The 6,419-nt window shown below is 38.3% G+C and overlaps 1 protein-coding gene across 2 annotated transcripts in view; it reads right to left on the reverse strand.

The window, feature by feature from the left end:
* Positions 1-6,413, reverse strand: part of Rc3h1 (ring finger and CCCH-type domains 1) — a 69,902-nt gene extending 63,489 nt beyond the window's left edge. For both annotated transcript variants that reach the window (XM_005374883.2, XM_005374881.2), the window contains exon 1: positions 5,722-6,413. The gene's annotated coding sequence lies outside the window, so the exon portion shown is untranslated. The remainder of the gene's footprint in view (positions 1-5,721) is intronic.
* Between the last annotated feature and the right edge of the window lie 6 nt (positions 6,414-6,419).

The following is a 6,419-nucleotide window of genomic DNA, read 5'->3' on the forward strand; positions in this document are numbered from 1 at the left end:
AACATTATCGGTTTAGGAAAATGCAAGTTCCTACAGTGTAATCAATTTGGACTTACAGATCAGAGTGTAGTCTGAACAGTTTCTTTTTCTTTTCTTTGAGGCACGCATGGTCTCAGGCTGGCCTTGAACTCACTAACTATTCCAGCCTCACTGGCCTCAAAAATCACAGCAATCCTCCTGCCTCAGCCTCCTGATGCTGGGATTACAAGCATGTGCCACCACCCCTGGTTTAGTTTGAACAGAATTTAAATGCAATTTGGTGTTAATAAAGAATTGTGGATACTCAGTATGTTTGGTTAAATACTATTTACCGTTACCAGCCAAATCATATTAGCACTAAAAATTTTTTATCTTTAGATAACACTTGTTTTGTTTTGTTTTGTTTTGTTTTTGGTTTTTCTCCGGTACCAGGAACCGAACTCACGACCTTGCGCTTGCCAGGCAGGCGCTTTTGCCGCTGAGCTAAATCCCCAGCCCCTCTTTAGATAACACTTGGAGGGAAAACCCTTTTTCTGTCACAACTGAGTTTCTCTTTGTAGAGAGAAAACAGATGTAAGATAAATTTCCTCATTTGAGATTCTCTCCCCCGACCCCTACCCTACCCCCACCAGGGACTAAACCCAGGACCTTAGCACTCAGCTACATACCCAGCACTTTTTTTATTTTTTACTGTGAAACAGGGTCTAGCTAAGTCACTAAATTGCTCAGGTTGGGCTCAAACTTGTAATTCTTCTCCATCAGCCTCCCAGAGTGCTGAGATTACACATATGCATGACTATGCCCAGCTCTTATTTGAAATTCTAATTGTCTAAATAAATGAATAATAAACTTACTAAATCTGTAATGACAGCTTGTATAAATTATAAGGATACTTTTAATTACATAATATATAATCAAATGGTCACTGATAGCCTCTTCAAATATGATTCTAACTTTAAAAAAGCAAATCCAACTAGTGGTAATCCTATGAAAGAACTAGAATAAGAAGATCTAGGTTCTATTTCCAACTCTACCACTGACTGGCTCTGAGATTTGTATATTCTAAATATTCAAAATGTTTAGAGAGAAAAAAAGAAAAAATAAAAAGTAAAATTACTTTAAATTTCAGGGACAGAGAGTACAGTAAAAGATGATAGTATAAAAGAAAACCATACTATTAAGGCCTGACACTCAGTTCTTTGGGTAGTGATGTATTTTAAATTATGCTGTATAAATCAGCAGACAGCAGAAGCAATAAAACAGATTAGAGCACTGAAAATGTAGACATAAGGACAAATTAAGACCATGTAAATAAGTACACTCTCTGTGACAATGAATATAAATAGAAAAATGAAACCTGAACATGTGCTGCCCAATGTGGCAACCACTAGCCATGTGTGGCTGCTAAGTCTTTGGAATGTGCTGGTATGACTGAGGAACAAAATTTTCAATTTTATTTAGTTAAAATTTAAATGTATCCAACAATGGAGTATTATTCAGTGGTAAGATGAAACAAGTTGTAAAGCCATGAAAAAGAATCCTTAAATGCATACTGCTAAGTGAAAGAATCCAGTCAGAAAAAGGATCTTCAACAATCTCTGTTTTGCCAGAAAGTCAAGCAAAGGGCCAACATCAAGGTTTCTAAGATTCATTCAAAAAGCCAGGTGTGGTGGTGTAAGACTACAGTCCCAGCTACATGAGCTCAAGAGTTTGAGATCAGGCCAGACAACAAAGTGATTTTAAATAAATCCTCAAAGATTTATTTAACAGGATTAAAAAGTACCCCCTTCAACAAGGATTAAAAACTCTAAATATTTTCAAAGATTAATTGAGTAAGTCATAAAGTTGCAGTCATAGGTATCAAAGAGTTTCAATGTATGTTTGTTTGTTTTTTTTCCGGTACAGGGAATCGAACTCACAGCACTATGCCACTGAGCTAAATCTCCAGCCCCAAAGAGTTTCAATGTAATTCTAGAAATCATTTCCCAGTGTGACCTCAAGTAAATTCTTTGTTTATATTTCCTTTCACCAGGCATGGTGGTGTACACCTGTAATCCCAGTACTGGGGAGGCTGAGGGAGGAGGATTGCTGGAAGTCTAAGGCCAGCCTAGGCTACACAGTGAGTCCAGCCTGGACCACATAGCAAGACTTTGTCTCTGAAATACAAATAAAAAACAATGGTTTGACTTGTATTTCTTTTCTTCTGTACATAAAGAACAACTAAATTTCTACTTAAGAATCTGTTAGTTGCTCATATCTGTGTACAATTAAATTTTAGCTAATTCTCACAATTCAATTTAAAAAACACAAATCAGTCAAAGAATTTAAATAAATTCTGAATAAACTAAAACCAGCACTATAATCCTAGAACTTGGGAGGCGCAGGAGAATGGCTGCAAGTTTGAGGCCAGCCTGGGCTATATACCAAATTAAAAGCTAGCCTGAACTACATAGCAAGACCCTCTCTCAAAAAACAAAACCCCCAAAACTAAAACCAAACACTGCTGCAACTCTCATCTTCTCAACAAAGAGCCCCTGGCAGCATGCTTTCTGTACTTAGATAGGGGGTGCAAAGAGGTGGTTTTTTTATTCTTAATCACATCCCAAACAAAGGTTTATCTGTAGATGCAATTGTACAACATGTTCTTCCTCAATCTTATCTCAGAATAACTTTATTTAAACCCAGAGGTTAAAAAACAGACTGGGTGCCAGGAATTTAGAGGGGAATTTTTTCAAATTAGATAGACGCCATGGTTATACAACATTATGAATGTACTAAGTGCTACTGAACTGTTCACTTCAGCATGGTTAATTTATGTGAATTTCACCACAAAATTTTTTTACATTACTGGGCCTGGAGATTCATATCTGTAATCCCAGATCTGGGAGGCAGAGGCAGGAGGATCACAAATCTAGTAATTCAGCAAGGCCTTGTCTAAAAAAAAAAACCCAAAATGGCCTGAGGATATAGCTCCATGGGGCCCTGGGTTATCCCAGAACACCCCCCCCCATCCCTGCCACCTCCCTGACAAAAGCAAGCTCTTCAGAAAAAACAATGCCACCCCATAGCTCAGTGGAAGATCATTTCCCAAGTGTGTGTAAAGCCCTGGATTTAACCTCCAGCACCAGCCACCCCACCACCAAAACAAACAAATCCCACATTGCTACCAGATTCAAATGCTATTTAGGTCTGAGAGATTTTTAAACCAAATGCATTATAAATTAAATTATTATCATATATGCACAACTATAATCAGTGAGAGGTATAAAGATGTCAACTGAAAACATTGCTTGATAAGCATCAAAAGAACACGGCTGACATACATGTGTAAATAATCTCAAAGAAAAATATAAAAGAGCCTTAAAACATCTACTCCTGTGACTGAAAGTGATTTAACACAGTTCCAAACTGAATGTAAAGTGAATTAAAATTTGGGGGAAATTTTTTCCCCCAAACTTCAATCCACCAGGAAAACATGAAGTATCTCATCTATTATACAAAAGCAAACAATATTACATTAGAAGAAAACAAGTACAAGTATGACCAATAGCAGAAATGAATGTGGTCTAATTATCTTGGGTATGCAAGACAACATCACTGCTGATTGGGACATCTCACAATGAAAAGGTAAGGACTACCCTAAGAAATTTAGAATTTAAAAAACTTATTGTATAAATGCCTGACAAAATTTTTCTTATAACCTCTGAGGCTAGCCCAAATCCACCCTAGACTTCAGGATTAAACATTAGAAGAGGAGATCTTTTGTGGCTGCTAAGAAACAGGCTGATTTTGAAATCTGTGGCTGTTTTGGTATAGGCTAGCAGTGGCATACATATGGCACGTGTGCCAACAGGCTGTTTGTGTCACTGAAAGCTCTAAGTGGTTTGCCATGACTGGTACAGGCCAGTTTAGTGAATCCAATCCTGAAGAATGCCTAACCCTAAGCACTGACAGGGCCAAACCTAAACCAGGTTAGAGTCCCTGCCAGGGAACATGTGATCTGAGGTGTTCACCAAACAGGGATCATTTTATCAGTTTACTCTTCATTCTGTTGGATGCTGCCCACTTTCAAGAGACGTGCAAGAGTAAAACTGATGGGACCCCATAAAACTTCAAGTCAAACTTTAGTATCTGACATGAAAAATACTGCAGAATTCTAAATGATCTATGACTTAAAGAAAAAATTATAAACAAACTTCAAACATTATCTGACTCAACTTTAACACCATTGAAAGTTCTCAGTTATTTTTAAATTTCCATCAAATACTTCAAAAGTACGATTTAGTAATTATTTACATAACGAATTATTTTTAAATTTTTTTATTTTATGGAAAAAAGGTAAAACAAAATTTCATATCAAAATAATAGGAGAATAACAAGTTAATTTACATAACAAGTTGAAGCCATAAGACTGTAATGATGCCACAAATCTATCCTATTTAAATGGTATGAATTTATTTCATGGTGCTCAGTTCTGCTAAAAACAAAAATAAGCGTTCCTTTTCTGATTCACGTGAATACGTGCTTGGTCACATAAGTGAATATTTGGCAGGGCACAAATAATAGAAAATTAGAGCTAATATCAACTGCAGTATTACAAAATATAGTTAACAGCTTAAAACAAAATTTGTTAACACAAAAGACGTTCCAAAGTTTAACAGTGACATATATGGTGGCAGTAGTAAAGCATAGAATTTGTACCACAAGCCCTGAGTATGAGTAAGCTCTTTTACTTACTAATTGCAAAACCTTTTTCTATGGTAGTTTCTCAGCTTCTCCTAGCCTCAGTTTCTTCATATGTGTAAAGGCAATATTATCAATACTGCAGCATAATGAAGAGGATTAAATGAGATGTCTCTATTCACTCAACAAATATGCTCTGAAACACTATCATTTCTTTTATGCACAAAGTAATCCTTTCCAAATGGATTAAACACATATTAACTTTTTTGTTTTGACTTTTAATGTCAACAACAAAATGGAAGTATAATTCTTACCTACTGGCTCCAAAGCTTCTTAGGAAATGTTTAAATTATTCTTGAGAAAATCTGAATTGAAATGAGACTAAGCAGTGATAGTAAAGATGTAACAACTGAGTAATTACATCTTTAAACAATTTTGACATAAAATAAGTAACATCAATTTCCACGTGAAAGTTCTCACCATTCAAAAGATCAAAATATCCACAACAGTTAGACATAAAGTAGCAATACTTATCAAAATATCCACAACACTGTTTTGCGTAAAGTGCTACTATTTATCCATCACACTTCAAATTCTCCACGTTTATTCAATTACTAGTCTATTCGTGTGGAAGAAGTGGAAACTAGACTAGTGCTGTACATTAAATTTTATCACCTGACAATGCTTTGAATTATGACAGACACAGATCAATTCTAATTAGAAATTCACCCTTAAGGGACTGGGGATTTAGCTCAGCGGCACAGCGCCTGCCTGGCAAGCGCAAGGTCATCAGTTCGACTCCTAGTACCGGAAGAAAAACAGAAAAACAAAAACATGAGAAATTCACCCTTAAAATGGATGGAGGATGTTAACTGTTACCTTCTCTGAACGGTCAATCCTTGTTTTAAGAATTGGAACTAAAGCCCCTGCCATGACGCTGCAACTGAATATTAAACAGTGGAAGGCAATTTTCAAAACAAAACCACAGTTGTTTTTAGCTATTGGTAAAAGTTTTGAAATCTTACAAAATATGGTTTAGAAATCATGTCTCAAACTCACAGGAAAAGGTTGGTCTTGAATAACTTCAGGACAAATTAGTGAAAAGCAAAACTAGAACAGGGCACAGTAAATTCTTCGGCTGGAGATGAACCACCTCTCGCTCCTGAAGTGTATTTTTTAGGCTGGTTAATGTTTCTTGCGGCGCACAATAATTCAAAACGGGTCGTTGGAAGAAAAGTTCCATTCAAACATTACAATCCGTCTCCGCGTTGCCAGTAAGTGGCTTTGTTTCCAGTTTCATGGACTATTCTGGGATGTCCAGAGTTCTATCAGCACTGCTCCAGAAGCGCCCTTGTTTTCAGTTCACTCTCGGCAGGGACGCGAGCCGCGCTCATGTTTACAGAGAACGGATGCCTGGAGACGTCTGCGCGGACACAACCCTCAGCGCCCCAGCCCGGACCCAGAGCCACATTCTGGGTTTTGTTATGGTTGCAGCACTTTTTTTTTTTTTTAAAGACACCTGCACGCTCAGTTCTCCCTTCGCGGACACCGGGAGAAAGAAGACTGTCTCGGGCTGGACTTCCAGGAGCGCCGGGGAAACGGACACCGCGAAGCCCCCCCGCCCGGACAGGGGGGCCCGGGGAGGAGCAGCCCCGGGAGTGCAGGCCCAGGCCGCGCCCGTTTACGGCCGCCTCCGCCCTCCCCTCCCACCCGGGGTCCGCACCGCTTCCTGCGCGCCGCTCGGCCCTCGCGGGGAC

Source organism: Chinchilla lanigera, unplaced genomic scaffold (assembly GCF_000276665.1).
Source record: "Chinchilla lanigera isolate Chin_1 unplaced genomic scaffold, ChiLan1.0 scaffold00005, whole genome shotgun sequence".
NCBI classification, from domain to species: domain Eukaryota; kingdom Metazoa; phylum Chordata; class Mammalia; order Rodentia; family Chinchillidae; genus Chinchilla; species Chinchilla lanigera.